At 30.8% G+C, this 19,092-nt stretch overlaps 1 protein-coding gene across 1 annotated transcript in view; it reads right to left on the bottom strand.

Annotated features, from left to right (window-relative positions):
- The window catches only part of LOC114331538 (uncharacterized), a 50,468-nt gene extending 31,581 nt beyond the window's left edge, over positions 1 to 18,887 (bottom strand). The window contains exon 1 of the mRNA XM_028281132.2: positions 18,700 to 18,887. The gene's annotated coding sequence lies outside the window, so the exon portion shown is untranslated. The remainder of the gene's footprint in view (positions 1 to 18,699) is intronic.
- Between the last annotated feature and the right edge of the window lie 205 nt (positions 18,888 to 19,092).

The following is a 19,092-nucleotide window of genomic DNA, read 5'->3' on the forward strand; positions in this document are numbered from 1 at the left end:
AAAAACAATATTTCAGAATGAAATAAGTCCAAGTATCAAGAACTGATAAAATAAGGTTTGAACTTGAATTTAGCTACTTCGCAATTTCAAAAATGATATTTTATACTTATGTTTTTGAGCCTTGAATATCGTCATTGTTCGTTCTTTTTTCAGTTTTAAATTGTTTATAACTAGAAAACGATCAACTTTAGAGAAAAATTACAAAATACCCTTTTTGTTTAGAATGACCTAAAAAATCTGAAATAATATCTGCCCGGGTCGAAATTTTTTAAACGAAAACTCTAGGGACGTTGTGCACTTTTTGGATGGGGAAAAATTATTAAATTAGCGACCGTCATCGCTTCTACGAAATAAATTTTTGAAGTGAAAATTTCTTTAGGGACGTTTGCACTTTTTGGATGGGAAAAAGTATTAACTTAGCGACCGTCATCGCTTCGACGAAATAAATATTTGAAGTAAAAACTTCTAGACGAAAGTTGTGCACTTTTTGGATTGGGAAAAGTATTAAACTAGCGACCGTCATCGCGACCATCATCACTTCGACGAAATAAATATTTGACGTGAAAACTTCTTGAGCGACGTTGTGCACTTTTTGGATGGGGAAAAAGTATTAAATTAGGGAACGTCATCGCTTCGACGAAATAAATTTTTGAATTGAAAATTTCTTTAGGGACGTTGTGCACTTTTTGGATGGGAAAAAGTATTAAATTAGCGACCGTCATCACGACCATCATCGCTTCGACGAAATAAATATTTGAAGTGAAAACTTCAGGATGGGACGTTGTGGATGGGGAAAAAGTATTAAATTAGCGACCGTCATCGCTTCGACGAAATAAATTTTTGAATTGAAAATTTCTTTAGGGACGTTGTGCACTTTTTGGATGGGAATAAGTATTAAATAAGCGACCGTCATCGCGACCATCATCACTTCGACGAAATAAATATTTGACGTGAAAACTTCTTGAGCGACGTTGTGCACTTTTTGGATGGGGAAAAAGTATTAAATTAGGGAACGTCATCGCTTTGACGAAATAAATTTTTGAATTGAAAATTTCTTTAGAGACGTTGTGCACTTCTTGGAGGGGGAAAAGTATTGAATTTGCGACCGTCATCACTTCGCTAAAATAAATTTTGTACGTATATAAATTACGTGTATGTATACATAAATAGCATAGGGCATACGCATCGCGTATATGATATAGGTATAGCACTTCTTTTTGAATGGGGAAAAAGCATTGAGCTCGTAATTTATTTAAGGTACGATTCCGAACAAGACCGCAAACCGCAAACTGCAAACCGCAGACCGCAGACCGCAGCGACAGACCTACTGGTTCATATGGTTTCTTATGAGGTTGATGTCGAGTAGAGCGGCACTGTCGCCACCGCACGCAGAACGTCGCCACCGCAGACCGCAGGACTGCACCAGAACCAGTAGTGTCGCCGATCGCAGATCGACGACACGTATTTTTGCTGTTTCCAAATTGACTTAAATTGAATAGAATTGAATTTCTTTTGAAAATGAGTATTTTAAATGAATAAGAAGGGTAATTAATTAATTGTTTAGCAAAATATTAAGTTATTTACGAGGCAAGCTTCCTTCAAATTGTTTACTTTTAAATAGGGACCTAGTTGACTTCCTTTTTCTTTTATAATGCAAAAGTAAAAGATAGTCGTCATCTTCTTCTTCCATCAAAAGATATAACATTAATTCATCGTTGTTCATTGCGTCTGACATCCTACTTATACGACTTTTAATATTATACTATTATAAATTCCCATCGTGCAATGCTGTTGTCGATATTATGTAGATGAAGTGCAGTTCTGCTCGGAATTGGTCTGACCGCAGACGACACTGTCGCTGTAGTCTGCGGTTTGCGGTCTGCAGTCTGCAGCCTCTTTCGGAATCGTACCTTTACTATAAGAAGTTTTCACTTCTGTCGGCACTTCCACGAGTGCCTTCAATTTTTTTAATTTATAAAAAAATGTATAATAATAGTCTCCCGTTTTATACCGCTCACGTGGCTTTGGGAGTATAACAGGGTAGTTGCTATATCTAGGGCTTACGGTATACAAAGAAGGTAACAGGGCCGGTGCTACGCTTCAACCGCCTATTATTACCCCCGGTCTTACCCAGGTACTCATTTTATTCAGGCTGAATCGACCTGTGGCCTATAGACATTTTAAAAATGTCTAGTTGTTCTTGACATCGGTGGGATTTGAACTCCGGCCTACCAGCACGCAAGCCAAGCATACTACCGCCTGAGCTACGCCGGCCAATGTCATTTTTTAATTATTAATTAATTATAGTTAGAACAAGATTAGATCGGGAAACCCTTGTTTTTTGTAATTGTTAACATGCTAAATTACATATCCAATAATTTTTATCCATTAAACAGATCGGTGCAAATCGACCTTATATCGTATCTTAGACTATATAGGTAGCACGAAGAGTTTAAGTTTTCCACCAGAATATGTCGATTGGGATATTTACTACTGGACTAATATTCTTCTAATATTTTTTTACTGATGAGTCAAGATTTGCACTTTGTGGATCCGACAGACACTTTGCACTGTTAGATCCACAAAGTGCAAAACTACGTAATAAAAAGAAAGTACCTATCATCTTTTTTAGATTCAGTGTAAAAAGTACTATAAGAATCGGTTAATAAAACTTTTGAGACAAAGCATTATATTTTTTTTTGTTGTCCGGTATAATTGACAATTTATTTTAAAAAAGATTAAAAATCATATATTTATACTGTCTGTTCTCTTGTGTAAATTTTAATAATACAATTTATTGATGTTTTTGTTGCATTTAATAAAATTTGACACTCGTTAATCAGTGTTAACAAATTTAATCTTATCCAATTTTAGAGCAATCCAGGCTTAGCTTTAATTAAAAATCAATATAGATAGCAGAACAATTGACTACCTACAGGTAGAAGTTAGGTCAGTATTCTTATTTAGAAGATTTTAAGCGCTTCAATGGATGAATGTCTTTGATTGTTCGCTCGCTGAAATGATTATACAGAGTGAGTCTGTAATTTGGAATAAATTCATTAGTTCAAATACTAATTGTTTTTTTGAAAAATGCTCAGACCTGTCGGTTAGTATTTCAAATCGAAATTTTTTACATAGGATAATAATGTGTACAGGGTGTCCCAATTTAGAGATATAGCGTCATAGACACTCTCATTTTGATAGCTACTTTGATAGGGTGTGTAAAGTTATACATAACTGCAAAATATCAAATTTTTATTCCCTACCATTTATCTAAAAGATAATAAAAAATAACAAAGTTATGAAAAACAAATAATCAGATAATTGAATTTAATTACAGTGCCGATAAGTCGGCCTCTGATAACCTAGAAGTCCGGCTAACCCGGACCGATTTTCATCAGACAAAACAAACATTTTTCACTTTGACCGAGTTTTTACCAAGAAATAAACAATACTGTCCTACAACTGTACGTAATTTAGATGTACTGTGCATATGTATTTCATGTTTTTGCAATTATAATGTGTATTTGTTTATTATTTATATGTATTTTATTAATTTTTACCATATTTTCTGGCTAATCCGATAACCCGGATCGGCTGTGGTCCCGATTAATCCGACTTTTCGAGGTTTAACTGTATTATTCAATTAAGCAAATGCTCATAATGTTACCCATTGACTATTTGACAATATCCTAAACACGATCGAAATTCGTTTTGAACATTATTAGCATTTGCTTAATTGAAATAATTAATTCAATTAATTGATTACTTGTTTTTCATAACTTTGTTATTTTTTATTATCTTGTAAATGGTAGGGAATAAAAATTTGATATTTTGCAGTTATGGAGGTATACGCTCTAAGCTTCGCTAGTGTCGCTCCTAGCGGATTACTAATGCAGCTTTCACCGGTAATTTTTAAATTTATTATTTAACAACGCAAAAAAGTAATTAAATTGTAATCGATTTTTTAAAGATTTTGTTAATTATTTTAACGTTCTATTAATGAAATATTAATTTCTTACTTCGGATACTTTCACAATTATCGTGTAGATTGCGCTTAGATTAATTTATAATTACATATTACGAAATATTAAAAAAACTTAAATTCGGTATTTAAAACGTAAGTCCTATATTTAAGGTAAAAATATACACCACAGCTTTGACCAACTAATATTATTTCCTATTAATGTTTTTAATTTCAATGTTGTAAATTAATCACTTTGATATTTATGTCAAATTTCCAGTAAAAGCTTACAGACTTGTCACTACTGGTGCTCGCGAATTTTTAATTATCCCCTCTACTTACGAGCTCATAGCGTATAACTTTACACACCCCATCAAAATAGCTATCAAATGACAGTGTTGCCATTTAAGAAAATCAACGATGACGTCATATCTCTAAATTGGGACACCCTTTATACATTATTATTGTATGTAAAAAATTTCAATTTGAAATACTAATCGACAGGTCTGAGCATTTAAAAAAAAAACAATTAGTATTAGTATAAAAAAAACTGAAAAAAATTATAGGCACTCAAATAAAATCTGAGATGCTCTGGCAGGATTTACGACGGGAAGGTCTAGACCAGTAAGGATCTGCGAAAAAACGTCTATTTTTGGATGTGAAAGGTGGCATTCGGATTTTTGCAGATAAAGTTAGGTGACACCTTCAGTAATAATAATTGACTTATGCTCCTTCTCAAATATGCCCGGAACATTAATAAAAAATCAAGTATATTCAAATGGGAAATAAGCCACAATTTTACCTAAAAATGATTTTATTAACGTTTCGACGCCCAAGTCGGGTGTCGTTGTCAAAATACAAAATAATACTAAATAAACAAAAATGTTGTTGCTTAGTAAAAAATTCTGCTAATAATTTATTTAATCTGACTCATTTATATCGGCAATTCAGACACGTATTATACATTTTAAAGTAGACGACTTTAAAATGATATGGCCAATATTGATGAGTTGCGTTCCTGGGACGACTTTACTAAAAGATAGTTCATTCGATTACATGAAATCAATCCCAACTCAGGAATATTCGCCACAAAAAATCATAGCATGTGATCTGTCTTTAAAAAGACAACCAAATGCAACGGTGGCACTGAAATTCTCGCGTTAGAGATTCCATAGTAAATCACGAGGGAAAACCAGGAAAAACCTCGTGATACTATCCCGACATCGTAAGTAATTGGGTTTACATTTAGTTTACTCTCAAAACTAATACCAAATTCTGACTTGATATTTTAAATTTTAAATAATACTAAAATATTAAATATGTACTAACTCGATATGTTACTGATTTACTAATTGTAGTATTTTCTTTCTATTGACTTCCTCCTTTAATATGGGTAACCACATCCTACTGCATTCTACCGAGGAATTTGCGACACAATTGGTTTCATTTAGCATAATTAGAGCCGCTTCTTTGATTTTTCTCTTTTTACTCTCTGCTTCTTTTAGGACTATACTTGAATCTCTCCACTGAACTCTATGTTCATTATCCCATGCGTGTTGACATATTTGAGATCTATCAAATTCTCTATTTTTTATATAAGACTGATGTTCATTTACTCTAAGGTCTAATGGTCTTGACGTTTCACCTATATAAAACTGTTCGCATTCACAAGGTATTTTATAAATACAATTCTTTGTTCTTTCTTGTTCACTGTTAGGTTTAGTTTTAGATAGAATAGATCTCAATGTGTTTGTTGTTTTGAATGTTGTTGATATGTTGAATTTATTTCCTATTGTTTTAAGTTTCTCGGATAGTCCTTTTACATATGGTATTGATATTTTCCTCGTATTATTTCTTGTGAATGTTGTAGGATCCCGTTCTAAGTTGTTCTGTTCCATTCGATCCAATCTTGACAATTCCTTATTTATAAACGATATGGGATAATCATTTTTTAATAAAACAGATGTTAACAATTGTTTTTCTTCTAAAAATGAATTTTCGTTAGAACAAGTAATTTTGGCTCTATCATATAAGGATTTAATGATTCCCTTTTTAACGTTGATGTTATGATTTGATTTGTAATTGAGATATCTGTTGGTGTGTGTTGGTTTTCTATACACTTGAGTCTCATATCCAGTATCCTTCTTTGAGACCAAAACATCGAGGAAAGGTAGGGTGTTATTGTATTCCTTTTCCATTGTAAACTTTATTGTCTCTTCTTGATCGTTTATAATATTCAGGAACGTATCCAACAATTCCGATCTATGAGGCCATATGGAAAACACATCATCTACATATCTCCACCATACTGTGGGTTTTAAATTTTGTTTAGAAATGATATTAGTTTCGAAATCCTCCATACATATATTAGCCAATAATGGAGATAAAGAAGAGCCCATTGCGAGACCAAAATTTTGTTTATAGAATTCATTATTTAGTTGAAAATAGGTATTATTAGTACATAATGTCAATAACTCCATTATAGCTGATACATTTAGTCTTGTCCTAGTTGTTAATGTATTATCATTTTCTAATTTCGTTTTGATTATGTTTAAAGTTTTATCTAATGGCACATTTGTAAATAAACTGTTTATGTCAAAACTTACTAAAATATTATTTGGATTAAATTCAAAATTTGATAATTTGTTTAAAAAATGTTGTGTATTTTTTATAAATGTGTCATTATTATTTGCAAATGGTTGTATAATATTTAATAAAAATTTTGATAGTTCACTACAAGGAGAATTGATGGTACTACAAATAGGTCTAAGTGGAATATTTGCTTTGTGAATTTTCGGTACTCCATAAAAATGTGGTGTCTTACTGTAATGAGGTGTCATTAATTTTCTTTGATAGTACGTTAGGTCATTTTTAAATTTGAATAAAGTTCTATAGATTTTGTTTTCCAGTGTCTTTGTTGGATCCTTCGTTAATTTGGTATAAGGTCCATTTGTAATTAGATCTGTAATTTTGTCCTCATATTGTACTTTATCCATTATTACAGTTGCATTTCCTTTATCCGTAATATTTTAATATTAATTTAATAATTTTAATAAATTTACTAATTTTAACTGTAATAATGGATAAAGTACAATACGAGGACAAAATTACAGATCTAATTACAAATGGACCTTATACCAAATTAACGAAGGATCCAACGAAGACACTGGAAAACAAAATCTATAGAACTTTATTCAAATTTAAAAATGACCTAACGTACTATCAAAGAAAATTAATGACACCTCATTACAGTAAGACACCACATTTTATGGAGTACAGAAAATTCACAAAGCAAATATTCCACTTAGACCTATTTGTAGTACCATCAATTCTCCTTGTAGTGAACTATCAAAATTTTTATTAAATATTATAAAACCATTTGCAAATAATAATGACACATTTATAAAAAATACACAACATTTTTTAAACATATCAAATATTGAATTTAATCCAAATAATATTTTAGTAAGTTTTGACATAAACAGTTTATTTACAAATGTGCCATTAGATAAAACTTTAAACATAATCAAAACGAAATTAGAAAATGATAATACATTAACAACTAGGACAAGACAGAGGGCCGGTTGTTCGAACGCTAATCAACAATGATCACTATCAAATATTTAATTACTGTCACCAACTGTCCATATCAACTTTGATTGGGTTGCTGAAAACATAATTGATTATAATTATGAGATTAGTTAATCAATTAACATAACAATTATTAACATAATTTATTAATTAATTTCATAATTGTAATCCATAATTATGTTTTTAGCAACCCAAACAAAGTTGACATTGACAGTTGGTGACAGTAATTAAATATTTGATAAAGATCATTTTTGATTAGCGTTCGAACAACCGGCACTTAGGGCCGGTTGTTCGAACGCTAATCAACAATGATCATTATCAAATAATTAATTACTGTCAATGTCAACTTTGTTTGGGTTGTCAAAACATAATTAATTACAATTCTGAGACTATAATCAATTAATATAACAATAATTATCAACATAATTAATAATAAATCTCATAATTGTAATTAATTATGTTTTCAGCAACCCAAACAAAGTTGACATTGACAGTTTTGGTGACAGTAATTAAATATTTAATAATGATCATTGTTGATTAGCGTTCGAACAACCGGCCCTTAATGTATCAGCTATAATGGAGTTATTGACATTATGTACTAATAATACCTATTTTCAACTAAATAATGAACTCTATAAACAAAATTTTGGTCTCGCAATGGGCTCTTCTTTATCTCCATTATTGGCTAATATATTTATGGAGGATTTCGAAACTAATATCATTTCTAAACAAAATTTAAAACCCACAGTACGGTGGAGATATGTAGATGATGTGTTTTCCATATGGCCTCATAGATCGGAATTGTTGGATACGTTCCTGAATATTATAAACGATCAAGAAGAGACAATAAAGTTTACAATGGAAAAGGAATACAATAACACCCTACCTTTCCTCGATGTTTTGGTCTCAAAGAAGGATACTGGATATGAGACTCAAGTGTATAGAAAACCAACACACACCAACAGATATCTCAATTACAAATCAAATCATAACATCAACGTTAAAAAGGGAATCATTAAATCCTTATATGATAGAGCCAAAATTACTTGTTCTAACGATAATTCATTTTTAGAAGAAAAACAATTGTTAACATCTGTTTTATTAAAAAATGATTATCCCATATCGTTTATAAATAAGGAATTGTCAAGATTGGATCGAATGGAACAGAACAACTTAGAACGGGATCCTACAACATTCACAAGAAATAATACGAGGAAAATATCAATACCATATGTAAAAGGACTATCCGAGAAACTTAAAACAATAGGAAATAAATTCAACATATCAACAACATTCAAAACAACAAACACATTGAGATCTATTCTATCTAAAACTAAACCTAACAGTGAACAAGAAAGAACAAAGAATTGTATTTATAAAATACCTTGTGAATGCGAACAATTTTATATAGGTGAAACGTCAAGACCATTAGACGTTAGAGTAAATGAACATCAGTCTTATATAAAAAATAGAGAATTTGATAGATCTCAAATATGTCAACACGCATGGGATAATGAACATAGAGTTCAGTGGAGAGATTCAAGTATAGTCCTAAAAGAAGCAGATAGTAAAAAGAGAAAAATCAAAGAAGCGGCTCCAATTATGCTAAATGAAACCAATTGTGTCGCAAATTCCTCGGTAGAATGCAGTAGGATGTGGTTACCCATATTAAAGGAGGAAGTCAATAGAAAGAAAATACCACAATTAGTAAATCAGTAACATATCGAGTTAGTACATATTTAATATTTTAGTATTATTTAAAATTTAAAATATCAAGTCAGAATTTGGTATTAGTTTTGAGAGTAAACTAAATGTAAACCCAATTACTTACGATGTCGGGATAGTATCACGAGGTTTTTCCTGGTTTTCCCTCGTGATTTATTATGGAATCTCTAACGCGAGAATTTCAGTGCCACCGTTGCATTTGACTGTCTTTTTAAAGACAGATCACATGCTATGATTTTTTGTGGCGGATATTCTTGAGTTGGGATTGATTTCATGTAATCGAATGAACTATCTTTTAGTAAAGTCGTCCCAGGAACGCAACTCATCAATATTGGCAATATCATTTTAAAGTCGTCTACTTTAAAATGTATAATACGTGTCTGAATTGTCGATTTAAATGAGTCAGATTAAATAAATTATTGGAAGAATTTTTTACTAAGCAACAACATTTTTGTTTATTTAGTATTATTTTGTATTTTGACAACGACACCCGACTTGGGCGTCGAAACGTTAATAAAATCATTTTTAGGTAAAATTGTGGCTTATTTCCCATTTGAATATGCTTGATTATAAAAATGCCACAAGAAAATAGCTTCAGAACAACATTAATAAAAAAAATAAAATATTTAAAAATTTCGAAAAACATCGATTTTTTTCTGCTTTCTTTGCTTATAACTTTAAAACTATTCGTTTTGGAACAAAGTCGTAGAGAAATAATATAAAGATAATTGAATTGTGTATGATATACGACTGGTAAAAAATGTCTTAAGGTATTACCTTTTCTGGAATATAGCAATAAATACAAAATAAGGGGACAAAATAAGTCGGTTGTTATTCAATATTTTTTAACCACTTTGGTGGCACATAGAACCTTAGTAATTCGCTTAGGAAATTCTTTGTAATATACTTAAATCGTGTACCAAATTTCATTAAAATCGACTTAATAAATTTTGCGTAATAAATTTGCAATATAAATGTTTTTAAAAAAGTTCAAATTTTTTAAAATCTTTCTGAACAAAAAGTAGACCATTTAGAAGTTGGCTAATTTTTTTACATATAAAGAGGTGCTCTATCTATCTAATACACTTTACAGAATTAAAATCTGATTATTTAAGGGGCCTCAGCAATGTTTTAAAATTACAAACAATTTTTGAAGTTATACTTCTTTACCGGCGATATGAGGGTGAATTTTTATATGTTAAAACCTATGATCCCGGCGCATGCGCATTATAACTTTGTTCTGATTGGATGTTCAAATGACATATCAAAAATTATTCAATATGGCGGCTGTGGCACAGCTGTAGTTAGATTATTTATGGTTGTTGCGTTTTAAAATTTGTGTGAAAAGAAACAACAAACAAAAGTTAGTTAATAGTTATACTGCCGTTTTAAATAGTTTTTATATACCTATATTTTTGGACTTTTGGACTATTTTGGACAAGGAAAACTGATTCTAATTTGGTAAGTAGTTTTTATTATAATCATATTGTAATTATACATTTGGATTAGGTTGAAATATGTACATTTATTTTCTCAAGAATGGGGATTTTAGAGAGAAATCCCAAATTAGGTCCGATTTTTATTTTTAAATTATGATTTTTTGGCGTAGATTTATTTATCTAGTAGGTATGTAATGCTTTGATTTACATACTTAATTTGATTACCAACAAAAGTTCTACCAATCTTTATCTAATATATTGTTTTCTTACTGTTTTGTTATATTTTAATATTTTCTTCCACAAAATTTAAACTACATAATTTAATTATATTCAAAACAACTGTCAAACAGTAAAACGTTCAGTTACCCTATTTTTCCACATGACAAATAATGTGGAATTGGACGAGTGAGTCTAGGCTTCGATTAGGAATCAAAGCGCCCCGAAATTCACGGGTTCGATTCCCAATGCAAGTTTTTATTTTTTTATGCATTTTATGATTGTAAGTATATTTGTTATATAATTTTTTTTTTCAGAAAATGCGTATTTAAAATTTTTGCCAACAATTATTATCGTTCAGAAATCATTTTTTCTTTGTGGCATTTTTCAATGTGTTTGTGTGCGTTTTATTCTTTTATTTTTTTAAATTTTTGGTATTGTCTTAAAAATCACATAATATATGTAGTAGAAGTATAACTTCTTATGTGCGTACAAAGTACACACACATTCTTTTTTTGGCTTATAAACAAATAGCTTTGTTTAATAATAAAAAAATTAATTTTTAGCAATGCAAATAATTAAAACCGGTATAATTTGACTTAAACTTTCAAATGCTGTCAGCAGAATTGCTATTTTATTTTTTAATCAAACGTTATTCGCGTTCAAAAATTGCAATTTCTCGATGTTTTGAAAGTACCACCGCGTTTATCTCGAAAACAATGCATCCTACGAAAAAACTTGTAAAAACATTTTTTGCTTAGAATTGCCCAAGAAATACAAACAATGTTTTATTTTGCGAAAAATCGATGTTATGTAATTCCTCAAGTTCTTTGTTTATAACAATCTTATCGACATCCGGATCAACTGTTACCCAAAAAATTCATGTTATACGGGTCAAAATACATAAAAAAACTTGGGTAAGTCCATCTAAATAAAGGAGCCCGTAGCACCCCCTCCTGAACACAGCACTAATTTGTTTATAAGCCAAAAATTGTTGATAAATTTAAAACATTACTGAGGCTGCTTAAATAATCCGATTTCAATTTTGTAAAGTGCATTAGATAGGTGGAGTCCTTCTTTATATGTAAAAAAATTGACAAATCTTTGTATGTTCTAGTTTTTGTTGTGCAAGATTTTAAAAAATTTTAATTTTTTAAAAAAAGTTTAGATTGCAAAATATTATGCGAACTCTAGTAAGTCAATTTTAATGAAATTTGGTGTACGGTTTTAGCACATTACAAAAATTTTCTAAGCGAATTAGGAAGGTTCCAAGTGTAACCTAAGTGATGGAAAATCATTGAATAAAGACAGGCTTGTTTTGCCCCCTTATTTTATATTTATTGCTATTTTGAAGCCAGGGTGATAAATTAAGACATTTTTAACCAATCGCGTCTGATAGAAAATTTAATTATCTTTGTTTTATTCCTATACGACTTTGTTCTAAGAAGAATAGTTTTTAAGTTATAAGCAAAAAAAGTAGAAAAAAAACGAAATTTTTTGAAATTTTTAAAAATTTTATTTTTTTTATTAATGTTCCGGGCATATTTGAGAAGGAGCATAATTCAATTATTATTAACGAAGTTATCACCTAACTTTATCCGCAAAAATCTGAATGCCACCTCTCACATCCACCTAAAACAGATCCTTACTGGTCTAGTCCTATATAAACCACATATAGTCTAGTATACTTAGACCCAAACCCAGACATCCAAAGTGAAAGTTATCATCCAACACCAAATTGTTCTATATGGTCCATATAATGTTCAGAAAAAAGTCACACCATTTTGAGCGTCGGGTTTTGGGGGGGGGGGGGAGAGGGGGGAAAATCTGTAAATTCTTAGTTTTTTACGTTTTTCGTCAATATTTCTAAAACTATGCGGTTTAGCATGTACAACCCTCTATACAAAATTGTTCTATGCATAACCCTTCTAAAATGAACGGTTCCAAAGTTACGGAGGTAGTATAGTATAATTGGTCCAAAAAAAGACCTAACCCAGACATCCAAAGTAAAAGTTTTCCTTCAATACCAAATTGTTCTGTATGGTCCACATATTGTTCAGTAAAAAGTTACACCATTTTGAGCGTCCGGTTTGGGAGGAGATGGCGGAGAATGTCGGTAAATTAGTAGCTTTTTAACGTTTTTCGTCAATATTTCTAAAAGTATGCTTTAGCGTAAAGAATGTTCTATAGAAAAATGTTCTACATAAAATTTAAAACAAAAAATGTTCTATACGTAATTGTTATAAAATCAACGGTTCCAGAGTTACGGAGGGTGAAAAGTGGAGGTTTTCGATACTTTTTATATTTACCGATTTCTTCCCCCTCTCCCCCCAAACCCGACGCTCAAAATAGTGTGACTTTTTTATGAACATTATGTGGACCATATAGAACAATTTGGTATTGGAGGATAACTTTCACTTTGGATGTCTGGGTTTTTGGTATAATTATACCATACATTGCCCAAAAAAATACAAAAAGTATCGAAAACCTCGACTTTTCACCCTCCGTAACCCTGGAACCGTTGATGTTATAACAATTATGTGTACAAAATTTTTTGTTTTAAATTTCATGTAGAACATTTTTGTATATAACATTGTTTACGCTAAAGCATAGTTTTAGAAATATTGACGAAAAACCTAAAAAAAACTACTAATTTACCGACTTCTCTCCCATCTGGTCCACAAACCGGACGCTCAAAATGGTGTAACTTTTTAGTGAACAATATGTGGACCATACAGAACAATTTGGTGTTGGAGGAAAACTTTTACTTTGGATGTTTGGGTTAGGCATTTTTTGGACCAGTTATAATATACTACCTCCGTAACTTTGGAACCATCCATTTTAGAAAGATTATGCATAGGGCATTTTTTATTTCAAATTTAATGTAGAACAATTTTGCATAGAAGGTTGTTCATGCTAAACCGCATAGTTTTAGAAATATTGACGAAAAACGTAAAAAACTACGAATTTACCGATTTCTCCCCCTCTCCCCCCCCCCCCCAAACCCGACGCTCAAAATGGTGTGACTTTTTTCTAGACATTGTATGGACCATATAGAACAATTTGGTGTTGAAGGATACATGACACTTGAACAGCCAGGGTACTGAAGCGTTTTTTCGAGAGATAATACATATAAGAGCAAATTGTAACTATTTCCTGCGTAGGATCTGGCGGCCATTTTTATTTATAAACAATTAAGTGTCAAAAAATGGCATTTTTCACTTTTTTTTAAATCAATGGAAATCAGGAAAACTTATGTTTTTTTTAGTACAAATATCTTCGATATTATGGAAAAAGCTTTAAAATGACGTTTTACAAAGTTTGATATACTCATTTATTGTTAATATAATTGCGAAAAAAGGTCGGAATTGTAATAAACATTATTTTCGCAATGTAAAAATTAGTGTACAGCTTTGAAATTTTTGTCAAATAAGGGTTCTTTGGTGCTTAATATGTGATAAAAATTTCAAAACGATTCATTCAATTGTTTAAATTTTATTAAAATTGTTTATCCCAGAGAGCATTTTTTGCAATAACATAAGTCAGAAGAAAATAACGTTAAAACAATTCCACAGGTGTCAAATGAAAGAGCATGAGTTATACAATTTTCAACTTGGTTTTAAAAAGTGAATAATAAATGCATTTATTAGTAATAAATAATTATGCAAAAGTATCGTAAATCTTTCCTTATAAACTTTTTATTTTGTTATATAAGAAATTATACATATTTATTACAATTTTTTATCAATTATGATATAGATAACATTACTTGGTAGTTGTGCACTTAAATCAGGGTAAAAAAATTAATTTTTTTGGAAAAAGTTATTCAAAAATTTTATAAAGAAAAATTGACGATACTTTTGCATAATTATTTATTACTAATAAATGCATTTTTTATTTACTTTTTTAAACCATGTTGAAAATGTAGCTCATGCTCTTTCATTTGACACCTGTGGAATGGTTCTAAGGTCATTTTTTTACTTATGTTATTGCAAAAAAAATGCTCTCTGGGATAAACAATTTAAATAAAATTTAAACAATTTAATGAATCGCTTTGAAATTTTTATCACATATTAAGCACCAAAGAACCCTTATTTGACAAAAAGTTCAAAGCTGTACACTAATTTTTACAACAGTTATTGCGAAAATAATGTTTTTTGCAATTTCGACCTTTTTTCGCCATTATATTAACAATAAATGAGTATATCAAACTTTGAAAAACGTCATTTTAAAGATTTTTCCATAATCTTGAAGATATTTGTACTAAAAAAATCATAAGCTTCACTGTTTTCCGTTGATTTAAAAAAAAGTGGGGAAAATGCCATTTTTTGACAGTTAATTGTTTATAAATAAAAATGGCCGCCAGATCCTTCGCACGAAATAGTTATAATTTGTTCCTATAGGTATTACCTGTCGAAAAAACGCTTCAGTACCCTGGCTGGTGAAGTGTCATGAACAGGGTATATTTTTGTCTTATTACCCTGGCCTATATACTAACAATACAAATCAACAAAAAATCAATAAATGGCGAAGGAGCCAGGAAATGAGAGTACAGACGGTAGAGATCCAAAAACTATAAAACGGAAAATTTACATTTTCCTATGTCCTATGTGGGACTTTTATCGAGATTATACTATGGATCTTTTGGATCTGTGGAGCTGATAGCCCAGTAAATGACCGTACTGGAGTGTAATTTTCAGGGTCATCTCCGAATTGCATGAAAATTTGGATTTAGGTTCTACTTACACTCCACTTCCAAATTGGACTTGTGCCGCTGGTTGGTTTTACTTGGGGGATGACAGTCACCCATTTTCGGGGGTAAAAAAATAAATAAAATAAGTCCGGAAATGGATAAACTGACTAATTATAAGCAACTTTCGTTCTACAGAGTTTTTTTTTATGTAAGGCAATGCTTTTCCGAGTTATTTGCGATCGAAAATGTTTATTTTCCGACAAAAAAAAAACGTCTTCAGGCAGTTATTCTCAAATAACTCACAAAGTAACTATTTCATCGAAAAAAAATATTCTTAACAAAAATGTAGCTTATAAAAAATAAAAAAAAATGGTGTATTAATGAAGTCTATAAACCCAGTAAAAGCAAAGTTGTAGGTCATGAAATATATGTTCTTATTCTTTAAAATCCAAATCGAATATTTCAACGTAAAATAACCAAAAAATTTGAAATTGGGATTTTTTGGGAAAAACATTAAAAAATTTTAAAGTGATTAAAAAAGCTTTATTTTTATTTTTTATAAAAATTCTAGCATCAAAACTAAACGAGTTACGCTCAAAATAAAGATGGCCCCTTTTTTGGTAAAGAAAACTATGAGGATATAGTTTTGTTTTAATTTCAGTATTTTATAAATGCTAGAATATTCCACAGGGTGTGGTGAACTTTGAGAAAAAAACACAGTTTGATTGGTACACCCGGTATACAATGACAATTTTTCTGTCTAGCAACAATATTATTACATCGAAATTGATAAAGAATATTGCTATAACATATTAAAAAAATAACTTAAATCGGACAACAGGTTTAGGAAATTCGAGACATCAAAAATGACCCATTTTAAGGTTGTGCGTTAATTTCTTGGAGTAGTGTATTTAATAAATGTTAATTGATTTGCTTAATACACAAAATTATTTAGTGTGAACTTACTCCATGCTTTGTATTAAAAAATCAATGACGTCAGTGGACTGTTACATATGACGTCATAAAAGTATACCTAAACGATGTACGAAAACTGCCTGTACTAATAATTAAAAAGTCAACTAAGACATGTCAACTTTTTCTAACCACGGATGAGCTACCAAATTACTGTTTATTGACCCCTATTATAGGATAATAAACTATAAAAATTTGGTTCTAAACTGGTGAAATACCTAAACATATCGATATTATACAGGGTGTAACAAAAATTCAGGTCATAAATTAATCACATATTCTGGCACCAAAAATAGTTCGATTGAACCTAATGTACCTTTGTACAAAATGTGCACATAAAAAAAGTTACAATCCTTTGAAATTACAAAATGAAAATGGATTTTTTTCAATATATCGAAAACTATTAGAAATTTTTTATTGAAAATGGACATGTGGCATTCTTATGGCAAGAACATCTTAAAAAACTAACAGTGAAATTTGTACACCCCATAATAATTGTATGGGGTTTTGTTCCCTTAAATCCCCCCAAACTTTTGTGTACGTTCCAATTGAATTACAGTAGAACCTCGATTATCCGTCAGGGCACCGGACCAAGGGTATGACGGATAATCGAAAAGACGGTTAACAGAACATTAGAAAAAATTAAATGTCATAGTACAACTTTTAAATTTTATTTGTATGTTTTGTTTGAAAATTTAAGAGGGATTTGTGTTCGTACAATCGAATCAATTTAAAATATTCTGAAATTTTGTTTGTTTTACTGTTGCTTCACATTTTGCGACGGCTAAATTTCTTAATCGGCATAAGACCATGCAATCTACTTTATTGACTTCTTCTTGTTGATTATACCACTCGATGAATTATTGCATGTGCGATGCAGTTTCTCTAGGTATTGACGCAAATCTTTGTCAGTTACAATAGGTTCATCAGCATATCTACAATCAAATTCCAAGTCTGTGTCAGCTTCTGAATCTGGTCCGCCTGTGTTGCCATTTTTGCTTATGTAGTCAATACAACGTCTGTATGTACCCTGACGGTTAACAGAGGTGACGGTTAATGGAGAGACGGATAATCGAGGTTCCACTGTATTATTGTGGTACCATTAGTTAAACACAGCGTTTTTAAAACTTTTTTGCCTCCATGGACTTTTCGATAAGCCACCTTTTATCGAGACGTGGCTTCCTTTTTAATGTTTCAAAATATACCTAAAAATGTAAATTATAAATACATTTTCAGATTATTAACAGGTCTCTCTAATCGTATCTACTTAACCATATTATACAAATATGTGGTGGATTCAACAAATATTTAAAATATCTCGTTAAATGCTGGCTTATCAAAAAAGTACTAGGAGGAAAAAAAGTTTTAAAAATATTGTGTGTAACTAATTGTACCACAATAATAATTTAATTGGAACGTACACAACAGTTTGAGGGGTTTAAGGGAACAAAACCCCCATAAAATTTTCGTGGGGTGCACAAATTTTACTATAATTTTTTGTAGATGTTCCTGCCATAAGGATGCCACATGTCTATTTTTAATAAAAAATCTATACTAGTTTTCTATATATTGGAAAAAATCGATTTTCTTTTGTAACTTCACAGAGCTTTAACTTTTTTTATGTGCACATTGGTGTCAAAACATGTGATTTAATTTATGACTTGCATTTTTGTTACACCCTGTACAATTTATTCCAAATCATCCGTACTATTAATAGAAAATCATCGACCTTATTAATATATAATCTCCTATTTTTTATGGGAAATATTGAATAAACAAACTTAACAATGTGCCAGTGTTATAAATATATTTCCAAATATAGATAGGAAGCTAGTAGTTTTTATCACGACCTAAGTTGATTTACTTTACTTTTAAAAATTAATATCTAAATAAGGTTGCAGGTAAACACACCTTTACTACACCCTTAGTTTATTCAATTTCCATTTAGGTCAGCGACTTTTACTGAAAGGGTGCATTTCACATAAAATCGATATTTTTTAAATAAAACCTCTAAAACATAGCTAATTGTACTAAATACTTGTCAGCTTCAAATACCCCGAAACATCCAACAGCAAAAATCAAAAACTCTAAAAAGTTACCTGAGAAATCCTAAGTAGATGATAAGTGGTTGAAAAACTTATATCACATTTTCTTTAAAATCACATAATTATTATAAATTGTGTTGCAGTAAAAGGCATGAAAATAAACTAAAACAGGTTTTTCTACATAATAACTACGAGCGAGAAAGCTACCGCTGCCGTAGTGGTCTAGCGTAGTTCGTAGTACACCCGCTCCCGCGCTTGCCAGAGACAGAAAATGTGTCGATTTTCCGACCCCTGAAAAGCGCGAGGAGTGGGGGGTAAGGGCGGATCCGCGTACAGAGACGTACAAAAACGGAAAATATTTTTAAAAGCGGTCTGATAAAGGCTGTCATTTTCTTTTTAAAGGTGAGTTAATGTGCGTGCGGTTAGAATTTGTTTCTATCCAATACC

This window comes from Diabrotica virgifera, chromosome 6 (genome assembly GCF_917563875.1).
Source record: "Diabrotica virgifera virgifera chromosome 6, PGI_DIABVI_V3a".
Taxonomy (NCBI): Eukaryota; Metazoa; Arthropoda; class Insecta; order Coleoptera; family Chrysomelidae; genus Diabrotica; species Diabrotica virgifera.